This window comes from Lissotriton vulgaris, chromosome 2_2 (assembly GCF_964263255.1).
Source record: "Lissotriton vulgaris chromosome 2_2, aLisVul1.2, whole genome shotgun sequence".
Taxonomy (NCBI): domain Eukaryota; kingdom Metazoa; phylum Chordata; class Amphibia; order Caudata; family Salamandridae; genus Lissotriton; species Lissotriton vulgaris.
In genome coordinates, this window is record NC_141688.1 from 30,624,004 (window position 1) to 30,638,644 (window position 14,641).

At 43.8% G+C, this 14,641-nt stretch overlaps 1 long non-coding RNA gene across 1 annotated transcript in view; it reads right to left on the reverse strand.

The window, feature by feature from the left end:
- Positions 1 to 440: 440 nt before the first annotated feature.
- Positions 441 to 14,641, reverse strand: part of LOC147728969 (uncharacterized) — a 32,422-nt gene continuing 18,221 nt past the window's right edge. Inside the window, exons 2-3 of the long non-coding RNA XR_015309199.1 lie at positions 2,219 to 2,282; positions 441 to 932 (exon numbers count right to left, since the gene is read on the reverse strand). This is a non-coding gene — a long non-coding RNA (uncharacterized LOC147728969). The remainder of the gene's footprint in view (positions 933 to 2,218; positions 2,283 to 14,641) is intronic.

Consider the following 14,641-nt stretch of genomic DNA (forward strand, 5'->3'; position numbering starts at 1 on the left):
GATAAGTCCCTAAAACAGTGCTTCCGGTTTTACCTAACCATGCACTTACTTCCACAGGCAAGTGACCTCACTACAGTGTGGCTTCCATTTACTGTATTTAATGTAATTACATTAACCAACTAACTACAACTAACTACCTATCTTAACTAAACCCTAACCATCACACTGCTACCAAATAACCTGATAGAGCGCAAGCTCACCTGCTCAAATTTTAACATAGTCACCTGGGCCCATAAAACCTTATATACATTGGACAGGTAAACCTTCACTCAATCAATTTTGTATAACCATTCGGGACCTAATACCATTTAACTTACCAATCCTAGTCACCGATACCTAAAGTCCTGGAGGATCAAGGGAGTTAGCAAGAAAATAAGTAGTAGAATAACATAACGTTTCATAAAATAACCACAAACTCGGGAGAGGTTTAAGATCTTTATCTAAGGTACATTCTTAAATGTTTGAAACCATCGTAAATCAAAAATTGCTCATTCAGTTAGAAAGATGAATTTCAAAATGAATTATGCAATGAATTGGAAAGAAATGTCGTTAAACATTTAAAACATAGGGTGGGTAGAAAAAGGGAAAACAGTACAATGACAAACCCACACTTTATAGTTACGTAGAATGGTGTGAAGACCAACCCTGGCCACGGGCTGAGATAAAGAATAGGAACCCCAAAGTGCAGGTGCCAGCGAGAAGGAACAGGTGCAGACCAGAATCAGGACAGGTTAAGGACCAAATTGAATCAGGAAAGGACCACCACAGGCTAAGATCGGCACCACAGCTAAAGTTCAGAGCGCCAGCGTTGTAAGCCCTCTCTGCAGCTAACAGTCGAACCCCGATTGGGTCATCGAACTCCTCTCCAGAACCCCGATTGCGTTATCGAACCTTCTGACAGAGTGCTCCGCCAGCACTCTGCTCTCGATCACCTATTGAGTGAGTTGGGTCAGTGACAGGTTAGCTATTTGGACAAGTCGGACAAACTAACTAGCTAAGCCTACCCTAGTTATACTATTTTCCAGGTCAGTGTACCACCCTCCACACTAGGCTGGCTGGAGTCAAGAGAGATGTAACCTGAATTGGAAGATTAATAAAGAAGACCTAAATATACATCCTGGCTCCTGGTGTCTTTCTACATAGGACACAACAACTTCTTCAGTAACCTTCTAGATGTGACATGCTCAATCAAAATCTATTTGATCTCAAACTCTCTATTTCTCCTTCTCACAATAAAAAAAACTGAAGTATTGATCTCTATTTATAACATAGACAAAAGTATGATCCAAGCCACTGACACTTACCCAAGACAATTCAGATTCCAATTCTTCATTCTCTTGAACCTCAAAACCTTTATGCTAACACATGGCCCCTGCATGGTAATCTTTAGCCCAACTCCTTTCTTAGCTAGTGACTTCCACTACCAGGTCTTAACTTGTCCACCCACCCCTCTAGTGCACTCCACACTAAACCTCCCATAGCTGCATAATGTGATCAGACTACCTTTCTATGTATTAAAGTTGCTCTCCTCACACATTTGCAATCTTTCAACTGCTCTGTTGAAGTAAATTGCCCTCCAGCTCCAGGATGTCAAACCCAACCTCTAATAGTGAAATACCTACCACGACTTCCTGGGCAATGAAATACCTACCTCCCAATGCAACACTGTCTGCTGCTGATTCCCTCTCAGACACTTCAGAGCCCTTACAGAATATTGATTTGCAAAGTTGAAGGAGAACCTCCTCCCTTAAAAATCTTTCCACTACAGGAGGTTTCCGCTCACCACCACTCACTCAGACAAACAATCAGAGATACACTTAGGCATAAGAATGAGGTAAAGGTACAGTGAGGCAGCAGGCATCCAATAATGGCACAAGTTTACGCATACCACCACTCACTCAGATATACACTCCGAACTACACTCAGGGATATGAACCCTCTGATGTAAGCAATAATAGAGTGAGCTGGTGGGTGTTTGCATGGTCACCCCATATCTTTTGCTAGTAGCTGTGTAAAAACGCAATTCGATTTGACAAAATAAACTCTTGTGACAGGTAAAATCTCCCTTTTAAATATGAACATGTCACTCCTATGTAGCCCTTGTGGCCCACAAGGCAAGATGCATTGTATTTCAATATATGAAATATAGAAATTTCATGTAAACATGTCCTTACATTGACTAGAACCCAAAAGCAATTTTCCACTGTGGCAGGCCTACCTGTCTTTTGTAGAAAACCAGACTGCAGATGAAAATCCTAATTTGTATCTCAGGAATGGACTAGCTAGAAAAATAATCAAAGAACACTTTTTGTTAGTTATTAACAGTTATTAAATATGCAATTCAATGGCGTAGTCAACTTTTTAATAAATATTAAGGAAAAGTAACTTTTAGAAAGTTACCCTTTCCCTTCATGAAGTTCTTTGAGGCTAATTTGCATTTTCTACCTAACTTCTCCTATCCAGTAATTAACATTTGAATAGGTGCATATTTTTTTCCCAGAAGCAATGTGATTGACAGGTTAACCTTAATAGGGAGGGGTGACTCCTTGGAGCTCAGCAGAATGGCGAGGGCTGAGAGCATCCTCTAATAGTGGAAAATACTGTTGGAGTGTCAAACCCTGCTTGACATGTCTGCTGGGATTACATATAACACTAGGGTGCCCTTGAAAGGATGGGAACACAATGCCAAGATAATTCTTGCATATCCACTGTCTGATTGGTAATTCCCTACTTTTGTTCTACCAGAATTTTGTCTCTGGATTTATTTGGAGAACAATGCCTGCTTCAAAATGGATTGTAGTTTTAAATGGGGCGGACACTAGGTCTACCATTGTACACTTCCCAAACACACACACCCAGCCATCAGAGTCCATATTTAGAATGGCTGAAGACTTTTGCCATCTTGAAAATGACTAAATGGACAGTATTGGCCCCAGGAACCTTTACCCCATTGTTTTCGGCGTGTCAAGCAGGCATTCCCACCCACCAGGCATAAATGTGGCACCTCCAGGCACACTCCTCAGAAACTACTGGATCTGAGGAAATACAGAAGAGGGCTAGACTTCCTACCTCTAACCTGAGAGGGACCCTGAAGAACCGGACCCTTCCCCCCTTACTCCCCACTTATGCCCAGGGCAAAGAAGTGGACTCCAATGGTCATAAGGATGACCTCCTGTTAAAGCTACAGGGACAAAACAAGTTACTAGAGGCCTTTTCTTGCAACTGCCAAGCTGTTGCAGAGGCAACTGAACCTAGACTGGACCCTGTTGTTGGCCTTTGCTTGACACCCTGTGAGTCTTTATGTGCCTCCCCCGCAGTGCTAGGGAGGCTTAGGAGTGTACTCCTGAGGTGGATGGGTACTTAAAGGACTAAGTTAGGTGCTAAAATCTTTGCCTAGGAAAAATCTGTCTTTGTGTGTCCGAACCGCTCCCCATCAAAGTCAACCTCAAAATAAACCCTAGTCCCCATCTATCGCGACCATTGACTATCATTGACACTTTGTGCTTCTTGGTACTATTCCTATTAAAACTTTAAAAATTCATATCTCTGGTTCCCTTTAACAGATTTTTGTCATTGTGTTATTACATCATATTATGTTTTTTCATCTTAGTTTGGAATGTTTAGTTTTTTGCATTTTGGCTTTATTATTGTTTTGGTACATCATAACAACTTTACACATTGCCCTAAGATAAGCCTGTCTACTCTGTGCCTCAGCTAACAGGGGGTTGAGCTTAGGTTTACCCTGACAAGGGTTGTGACTGATTATTCCTTGTGGTGGACAATCACCCACCCCAAATAATAATTCAGTTTAGTACAGTGTCAAACACAGATCCAGACTTGGGCCCTCCATTGTTCACTCAGATACACACTCAGGGCTACTCTAAGGAATATAAACGTTCTTGTGGAGCCTAAGGTACAGTGAGGTGGCGGGTGTCCAACGCAGGTCCAGGTTTATTTACACTGACACTCACTGAAATATGCGCACAGGGTTACACTCAGGGATATGAATGCTCTAATGGAAGCAAAGGTAGAGTGAACAGTGGGTCTCCCAATGCAGATCCAGGTTTACCCACACCACCACTCACTCAGATACACACCAAAAGCTACACTCAGGCATATGTACAAAGGAGGCAAAGGTAGCGTGAGGTGGTGGATGCCCAATCCAGGCCAGATTTATGCATACCGCCACTCGTTCGCATATGAATTTGGGGCAATACTAAGGAATATAAACGTGGTGCAAAAGGTACACTAAGGCAGTGGGTGTCCAACATAGGTGCAGATTTGAGGACAATACTACTCACTCAAATACACACTAAAGCCTACACTCAAGAATATGAATATTCCGATAGAGGTACATTGAGGTGGTGGGTGTCCAACCATGGTCCAGGTTTATGCACACCATCACTCATTCAGATACACACTCAGGGGCTATACAGAGGGATATGAATGCTCCGATGGAGGCAAAGATACGGTGAGGTGGAAGTTGATCAATGCAGGTCTAGGTTTACGCACACTGTCACTCACTCAGATACATACTCTGGGCTACACTCAGGGATATGAAAGAAAAGGTAGTGAAAAGGTAGCGTTAGGCGGTGGGTGTGTAAATCCAGGTTCAGATTTACAGAAACACACACCTCAACTGACCCAGATACATACTCTAGGCCATACTCAGCGATATGAATGCTCTAATGAAGGCAATGGTACAATGAGGCAGTGAGTGTCCAAAACAGGTCCCTGTTTATGCATACGACCACTCACTCACATATACATTTTGAGCTATATTCAAGGATACAAACATACCAATGGAGGCACAGGTATAGTGAGGTGGTGAGTATTCAACACAAGTCCAGGTTTACGCACACAACCACTCACTCAGATAAACAATTAGGTGTAGACCGGAGGCTACCATTATATCTCTTAATGCTACCCCTGCAGCACCTTAAAAGAACTTTACAACAATTAAAAACACTAGAACTAGAACGCTCCAGTCATGAATATCCCCTTCACTGAACATTCGTCCTCTTTTAAATGCTGCTCCAAGAGAGATAAGTACCTTTCTGATTTATTTCAACCAGTATGTGTTTTAAGTTTGAGTTCTAAATTGAGATATATGTATGATAGAGGAGGCACGATATGAGCATTGTTTGTGTGAACCTAAGCTTCTAATTTATGGAAGTGTGGGTGGTTTGTTAATTGTTCATGTTAATTTTTTAAAGTACAGTAAAAATGAAAAGCGAAGCACTAGGGTGAAGTTTAGTTTCATGAGAGCGCTGCTTCATTACTGTTTACCTTGGTGAAGGAGCTGATTCGGCTGCGGCCGCAGCTCGTGCATTTTTTTTAAAAGGGAGACAGCTGCTTGTGTGCGCGCTTCCATTAAGTATAATGGGGTGACCCTGTAACCCTCAGAACCTGGGCGGGTAGTTAAACAAACAATAATGGTTCTGTCGGAAGGGAATACCTTTCAACCCGGTATTCCACTCTGTGACTCCAATGAAATGTCCCTGCCGGGGTACATATGTAGTAGCACTAAACAAAGCACACTGACCCAGCTGGTAGAGAAAGTAAATCTTTAGTAATACACTTTCTCAATATTTTAACATATTTTCAGACATTAGTTATGCTGTCCAAACGACAAGTGAACATATACACTACAATACAACGTGGTTTGTGAAGAACTAATGCAGGTTAAAAACATACATACATAAATACATGGTGGTTCAATTACTCAAGATTGCCAACTGTGAACACAATAGTCATTTAGGCAAAATAATTTCTTTTGTTCCTAACAGACTTTGTACAGTTAGATCTCTAGCATGGTGCGTCGACGTTTCGACCCTAGTGGTGATGCGCTGACTACGTGAATCAGGGGCGGGTCTTCATCAGTACTTGGACAAACGGTGGACAGCCTTATATATATTTCTTGGAGAGAATTTTCTTCATGTGTCTGTCAGCCGACTAGACACACTGGATGCTGTTGATGCACTGGTCCTTGAGAGTTTCTTCATGGCACTTGGTAAATATATCCTGGTCAGGGGACGTTTCAGCTATTGCTTGAGCATACGGCAGAGGGCGACCATCTCCTTTCGATTCCGCTTTGTGTACGCGCTTTGGCGCGTGTTAGCCTGTGCTGTTGCCAGGAAGCCGCTTGCAAACGCGGCTTGTGTTAGTCTGCTCTAATCTGAAGAGTCGCTCGAGGTCAACTCGGAGCTCCCCCGCCAACGGAGCATGGTAAGCAGCCAGATTTGCATGGGCAGCATGTGTGAATCATTATACTAACGCACATCCTCTCACAAGAGGTTGCCAGCCATTTTAATTTGAGCTGTGATAGGTAGGAAGAAGTGAAAACGGGATAGCACGGAGGAAGTTTAACGGCCAAATACATTAAGATCTCTTGTCAGTTTTCTTTTGGCATAGAGAGAGATAGGAAGGTGATTGAAGAACTTTATGGAGTCTTGTTGTTGGCACTAAGTTGGTATTTTGGAAGTAAATAGTTTTGGATTATTGGATTTGAGGAAGTATGACAGAAGAACTGGGCAGTGGCTTCGTAGTTACAGACGCAATGTTGAATGAGGAGGTAGTGAATATTTATATAGCATGAAATGAGGAAACAGGTGGAGGAGGCTGTGGCTGTCATTCTGAAGAAAAGGAAAAGAGATTTAGGGTTTGGGTAAGATGTTTTTTCCTTTCTGAAGTAGAAGACGGTGAGGTAGGAAAAAAGAGAATAAAAAAGGCAAGTCATGTAGGAGACATTGTGGTGTCAAAAGGGGGAAAGGATGATTTGTTTGCCATTACAAAGAAGGGTGTCCATGGCAGAATGCAAAGACAGGTGTCCTTAATGGCACACATGGAAAGGTTGCCCTTGGAGGCACACAAGAGGAAGAAGACTTGAAGGGAGAGATGAACATGACTAATATGAATAATGGGAAGGAACTGGATGAGCATATTTTCGATTTGCATCAGGATGATGAGTGTAATGAGGCTTTTGAAGATGTTGAAATAACATGTTCAACAGATACGATTAGGGATCCATTTAGAGGAGACATGTTCACTCCCTTGAATATTAAGCACCCAAAAAGTGGTGATTGGTGTCCTATATAAACGTGGTGCAAAAGGTACACTAAGGCAGTGGGTGTCCAACATAGGTGCAGATTTGAGGACAATACTACTCACTCAAATACACACTAAAGCCTACACTCAAGAATATGAATATTCCGATAGAGGTACATTGAGGTGGTGGGTGTCCAACCATGGTCCAGGTTTATGCACACCATCACTCATTCAGATACACACTCAGGGCTATACAGAGGGATATGAATGCTCCGATGGAGGCAAAGATACGGTGAGGTGGAAGTTGATCAATGCAGGTCTAGGTTTACGCACACTGTCACTCACTCAGATACATACTCTGGGCTACACTCAGGGATATGAAAGAAAAGGTAGTGAAAAGGTAGCGTTAGGCGGTGGGTGTGTAAATCCAGGTTCAGATTTACAGAAACACACACCTCAACTGACCCAGATACATACTCTAGGCCATACTCAGCGATATGAATGCTCTAATGAAGGCAATGGTACAATGAGGCAGTGAGTGTCCAAAACAGGTCCCTGTTTATGCATACGACCACTCACTCACATATACATTTTGAGCTATATTCAAGGATACAAACATACCAATGGAGGCACAGGTATAGTGAGGTGGTGAGTATTCAACACAAGTCCAGGTTTACGCACACAACCACTCACTCAGATAAACAATTAGGTGTAGACCGGAGGCTACCATTATATCTCTTAATGCTACCCCTGCAGCACCTTAAAAGAACTTTACAACAATTAAAAACACTAGAACTAGAACGCTCCAGTCATGAATATCCCCTTCACTGAACATTCGTCCTCTTTTAAATGCTGCTCCAAGAGAGATAAGTACCTTTCTGATTTATTTCAACCAGTATGTGTTTTAAGTTTGAGTTCTAAATTGAGATATATGTATGATAGAGGAGGCACGATATGAGCATTGTTTGTGTGAACCTAAGCTTCTAATTTATGGAAGTGTGGCGACCATCTCCTTTCGATTCCGCTTTGTGTACGCGCTTTGGCGCGTGTTAGCCTGTGCTGTTGCCAGGAAGCCGCTTGCAAACGCGGCTTGTGTTAGTCTGCTCTAATCTGAAGAGTCGCTCGAGGTCAACTCGGAGCTCCCCCGCCAACGGAGCATGGTAAGCAGCCAGATTTGCATGGGCAGCATGTGTGAATCATTATACTAACGCACATCCTCTCACAAGAGGTTGCCAGCCATTTTAATTTGAGCTGTGATAGGTAGGAAGAAGTGAAAACGGGATAGCACGGAGGAAGTTTAACGGCCAAATACATTAAGATCTCTTGTCAGTTTTCTTTTGGCATAGAGAGAGATAGGAAGGTGATTGAAGAACTTTATGGAGTCTTGTTGTTGGCACTAAGTTGGTATTTTGGAAGTAAATAGTTTTGGATTATTGGATTTGAGGAAGTATGACAGAAGAACTGGGCAGTGGCTTCGTAGTTACAGACGCAATGTTGAATGAGGAGGTAGTGAATATTTATATAGCATGAAATGAGGAAACAGGTGGAGGAGGCTGTGGCTGTCATTCTGAAGAAAAGGAAAAGAGATTTAGGGTTTGGGTAAGATGTTTTTTCCTTTCTGAAGTAGAAGACGGTGAGGTAGGAAAAAAGAGAATAAAAAAGGCAAGTCATGTAGGAGACATTGTGGTGTCAAAAGGGGGAAAGGATGATTTGTTTGCCATTACAAAGAAGGGTGTCCATGGCAGAATGCAAAGACAGGTGTCCTTAATGGCACACATGGAAAGGTTGCCCTTGGAGGCACACAAGAGGAAGAAGACTTGAAGGGAGAGATGAACATGACTAATATGAATAATGGGAAGGAACTGGATGAGCATATTTTCGATTTGCATCAGGATGATGAGTGTAATGAGGCTTTTGAAGATGTTGAAATAACATGTTCAACAGATACGATTAGGGATCCATTTAGAGGAGACATGTTCACTCCCTTGAATATTAAGCACCCAAAAAGTGGTGATTGGTGTCCTATGGACCACGCAGGAAAATGTATTAAAACATGGATCCACAAACCCTTGACTAAGGAGTTGCGAAGAGTGATGAAGGCAGAGTGTGCAAGGACAGTCAAAGATTAAAAAGTGTGTAACAACAAATTTGGATCTAGATCTCATTCGTTTTTTGTTCCGACTTGACAAGGATCCTAGAAAAGGACTCAAAAGATCATTAAAGATTTGCCAAGACAAGGTTTTAGATGTTATTGGGTCCCTTTTCAGGGAAGGCCTTGTAAAAGGTATTGGAAAATAAGTGAATACTTTCACTGCCTTGGAAAAGGCGCTCGGAAGCATGAGAAAGAGGGACATCTGAGATATTTCACAGAGGACTGGAAAAAGGTAACACAGTATCATTGGGTATTAGAAGCAATACAAGGGTATGCAATAGAATTTATGGATTGTCCTCCACAAGCAGAAGAGAAAAGGGAAATAAAGATGTCAAAGGAACAGGAGTTAATCGTAGATTCAGAAATAGAGTTATTAATTAAAAAGGGTGCAATAGAATGTATAGAAGAGTCTACAATAAGCTTTATAAGCAATATATTTTTAGTAAATAAGAAGGACAAAGGATAGTGGCTGGTCATACATCTCAGAAAACTGAACAGGTATTCAATATACAGACATTTCAAGGTGGATGGAATCCATAATATGCTAGTTTTGTTGATGGAGAAGGATTGGATAGTGAAATTGGATCTAAATGATGCCTATTTCACTATACCAATGGAAAAGGAGAGTTGGAAATTTCTGCAATTCAGATGAGAAAGATACTTTACCAATTTCAGTGACTTCCATTCTGCCTTCTGCGGCTCGTTGGCGTTTGACAAGGGTGGTCGTGTCATATTTTCATCAGAGGGGAATATGCATGAGTTTTACTTAGACAACATTCTGTTAATGTCATAGGGTCAGGGGGAACTGAGTAAAGAGTTGATACAGGTTTTGAGAAAGTTAAAGGTCTTAGGTTTTTTACTGAACAAAGAGAAATCCATTCTAGAACCATCTCAAAGAATAGAGTATTTGGGTTTCCAGGTAGATACAATGGAGAGTATCTTGTTAAGAAGAAAGTGAAGATGATAAAAAAGGAGTTCCAGATCCAGACTATGACAAAGGAGGTTTTGACTTTGAGGGAATTGGAAGGAAGAGTTACTGTGGTGGAGGAACAATATGGAGGCATGGAATGGACAAGCAATATTTGTGAGTGCTCCACATTTTGTTTTAGAGACAGCTGCAAGTTTGAGTGGATGGGGAGCATGTTTAGGGCAACAACAGACAGGTGGAGTTTGGTTAAAGGAAGAGAAGTCTGGTCATATACATTGTTTTTAGTTAATTGTGGGGTTGTATGCAGTGAACAGTTTTAGGAGAGGTCTAGGAGGACAATCTGTGTTGATGAAGATGGAAAAAGTGTCAGCAGTGGCATATATTAACAGATTGCGTGTAACAAGATCCTAAGATTTGGCAAATTTGTCAAAGGTGTTTTGTAATTTTTGTTTGTAGCGCCGGATAGCAGTAAAAGCAGAATACCTACCAGTGGATTTAAATCGGACCGCAGATTGGAATCCAAGACATTTGATGGATTGCAGGGATTGGAAATTGGTTACGAATTATTTTTGCAGAATAGATACATTTTGGGGTCCATTAGAGGATGACCTGTTTGCAAGTCGATTGACTTACCAGATAGAGGGTTATTTCGATTGGAGGCCGGATCCTTTAGCGTCGCCGGTAGACGCATTCCAGCAGGTTTGGAGAGGGAGAAGAGCATATGCTTTTCCTCCATTTGCAATAATACAGAAAGTACTCATAAAGTTGAGACAGGAAAAATTGCAGATAGTGTTGGTAACACTGTTCTGAGTGCTGCAGGTCTGGTTCTTGTCACTGATGGAGTTAGCATGTGCAGAGCTTTTTTTTATTCCAGCAAGAGAAGGACTTCAAAGGAACACAGTGGGAGAGAATCATCCTTTAGTTCAGAGCAAGGTGCTGAATCTTATTGTTCAGGAAAACAAGTTCTTTCAAGGGACTTTAGAGTTGTGCTGCAGAGTCGCTAGAGGAATCCTGGGCTCCAGGAACTAGGAGTAGGTATAAAGGGATTTGGAGAATATGGGCTAGTTGGTGCATGGAGAGAAGTGTGGATCTCATGGAGGCTCCTCAGGTTGAGGTGATAAGATTTTTAGAGGAGAAGTTTGAAGAAGGATTAGGATATAGGTCAATTAATTGCTACATGTCAGCAATTTCTGCGGGACATTTACTTGTAGATGCTAGAACATTGGTCAGAAATGTTATTACGTGTAGAATTCTAAAGAGTATGAAGTTGAAAAGACCTCCAAAAGCATATTACAGTGTGTTGCATGATGTCAATGCGATGTTGTCACTGTTTTTAAGTTGGCCTGCAAATAGATATTTGACTTAGAGGAGACTTTCCGAGAAGTTGGCAACTTTATTATGTTTGGTAGCATGCAGGAGAGTTTCAGATGTGAAAGAGCTAGAAGTTAGTAACAAGATAATAGGCCCAGATGGGGTGTATTTTAAGATCTGTTAGAGGACAAAGATAATGTCAGAGTTTGTTTATTATCCAAGATTGCCAGAGGAAAGAAAGTTGTGTGCAGTGGCTTGTATGAGTGAATATGCGAGCAGGTGATTGGAATACATAAAGCATGGGAAGAGTCAGTTATTGATATTTTATGTGAAGCCATATGGTGCAGTGAGCACAGCAACAATTGCAAGATGGGTGAAAGATGTCATGAAGGAAGGTGGCATTGATGTAGACAAATACAAATTGCATTTTTTGCGAGGGGCAATGGCGAGTAAGTTATATTTGTCTGGTGGTTGGCTGAAAGAAATTTTGAAGTAGCTGACTGGCCCAGTGTGGGTATTTTTGCAAAGCATCATTTCAGACCAATAAAACGTCTCAAATGTAGTGTTAAGGGGCTTTCAACATGCATAATGATAGCCTCCGGGCTTGAAATTAAATGGCGAGTCTCCGAACGAAGTGAAAAGAGAATCAAGATTGCATTAAAGACACGGAGGCTAACATTATCCCGCCCTCCACAACCCTTCGAAAATAAAAAATAAAAATGAGGGTGAAATGAAGGAGAATGGGAAATGTATTACAAAAGACAGTATGGGTGATATATCAAGGGCCCGATTCTGATGTGGCCGCTTAACGACATTTGCTCCGTCCGAATCAGTTCGTGAACGTATCTTTCCGACCGAATCGAAAAGATTTCTGACCGACCGAGTATGATGCCAATCAAAACCAGACGGCATTCAGAATGACAGAGCCGCACGGGGCAGAATCGTATATCTCTACGGGCTGCGTTTCCAAGCGACTGATTATGATGCTGGATTTAGACAGCCTTTCCAAATCGTGCCTTCTAACTCGAATCAGTAGTCGGAATCAGACTTTTGGGACCCGAAGTGGGCCCCTTGCACCCTGAGCCTTCCCAATCGGGCCCATGTTGGAACCCATGGGTCCCCCCTTACCAACCCTGCACAGTGTGGCAGGCACCAGTGGGTTCCTGCCACAGGGTGACCGATTTTCCCCAGCCACCTGTTTCTTCAATGGGAGCCTAAGCATTCGGTCAGAACACAGGCTCCCATTGAAGTCAACGGGAGTCCAACCAAATCGTATCTGGAAGCATCCAGATGCATCGTACTCAGTCAGTTGGACTCTCCCGAGTCGATCGGAAACCATTCCCAAAGCAATACGGTCGGAATGGTTTCCTAACCGCATTGGAATCTGGCCCCAAGTTTGTTTTGCAATCATGGAAAAAATGTAGAAATAAAAAAGAATGTTAATGGGTTTGAGTTTTTCTCTCAGTAGAATAACAAGCAATAAGGACGCTTTGGAAGGCTTCTTGGTGAATAGGGAGACGGCGATGGAAAGGAGAAAGGATATTTGTAAAAGTAACAGAGGAGGAATGTTCAGTGAAGGGGATATTTATAAAAGGGAGGGTCCTGGTTCTTGGGTTTTTAATTGTTGTAAGGTTCTTTAACCCCTTCTATGCTGATGACGGTCCCCAGCCGTCATGCATCACGGTGCTCGTGTGCTGATGACGGCTGGGGGCCGTCATGAACCCACCCACTTCGAAAAACGCCGCACAGGTGCAGAATCGCGGCCGCGCCCAAGGGGTTAAAAGTGCTGCAGGCGCTGCAATGAAAGATATAAAGCATAATGTTAGGGGGGGCGTGGCTTGGATGCCGAGCGAACAGGCAGCGTGAGCTCGTAGCTCCGCTCCCGATCCCCGCTTTTATCCTGAAAAACCGCACGATATCCATCCTAAAGAGCATCACTCGATCAGTGAAGACCACCTGAACGGCGACGGACCCCCGGGCAACGAATTCAAGGTGTCCCCAGCGCTTATCGACTCGAGGGAAAAACAACAAAGAGCCGAGCGCGAGTTGAGACAAGATGGCGGCCAGAGCTTGAGCTCGAGAACAAAGTTAACCGAGTTCCCTTAGCGCCTCTTTAGAGACAGCCTGGGACTGAGGTGACGTCGCCTGGGCTCGCCTGAGCCTTCCTTCCTGCTGCGGACAGGGGAATTCGTCGGTCCTGTAGTCGAGGCGGACTGGACCTCACACGAACAAAGGCCGAAGAACTAAAGATGGCGGCTACCCTGGCACCCGCGGGGAGCTCAGCGCCTGCAAGCGAAGCAGAGGGGCGCTAGCGGCGCGGACAAGGGCCCAACTAGTAGACATTTGGAAGCATCCTGAGATCGACTCGCGATCGCACGGCGGAGGAATGGGAAACGCTACCTCGCGACGATGCACTGGGGAAGCGCCGGAGTGTGGCCCTAATTGCCGGAGCGGCATTAGCAAGAACGATCACGGCTTGAGGGACCGAGTGCATCCGGAAGGCCTGCTCATTGGAGGTGACACTGGCGGACTTAGTTTAACTATCTCTGAAGGGGCTGAGCGGCCTGGGGACAGTTTTGGCTGGATCCTGTTGGCGACGGGACCGAGGCCTATGCAGCAACACTGAGCAGATAGAGGAGATAACCACCGATACTGGACACGGGTGAATCGCGACCAAGTGGACATTGAAAACACCTGGAGGCCCAGAGCTAGCCGTCCAAACACCGGCGGTGCCGACCCGCTTGCCCTCCCCTCTTCCGACAGCGTGGGGGTGGAAGTCTCCCCCCCCCACTCTTCCAGCAGATCAAATGGGAAAGCCTAGGGGAAAGGTGGAGGAGGCTGCGGGTTCGGGAGCTGCTGACGGAACCCCACAGGCCCCGGCGGACCTGCAGCAATTACAAACTTGCATTTTGGAAGCCATCCAAGCTACGAAAGAAGCGCTGCAGCAAGACATCGCCCAGGTGGCACTGGGACTGGGGCTGTTACGGGCCGACCATGACAAGCTCAAAGATAGGGTCAAAACTGCAGAACACACCCTCAAGGAGATATTGCCTGAGCACAAATCTATGGATTGGCAGCTTCGGGACACGCTCGATCGCATTCAGGCCTTTGAGAGGAGAGCTGAAGATGCGGAAAATCGTGGCAGGCGCAACAATGTGCGTTTGGTGGGCCTTCCGGAACAGAAGGAAGGGGACGATATGGTG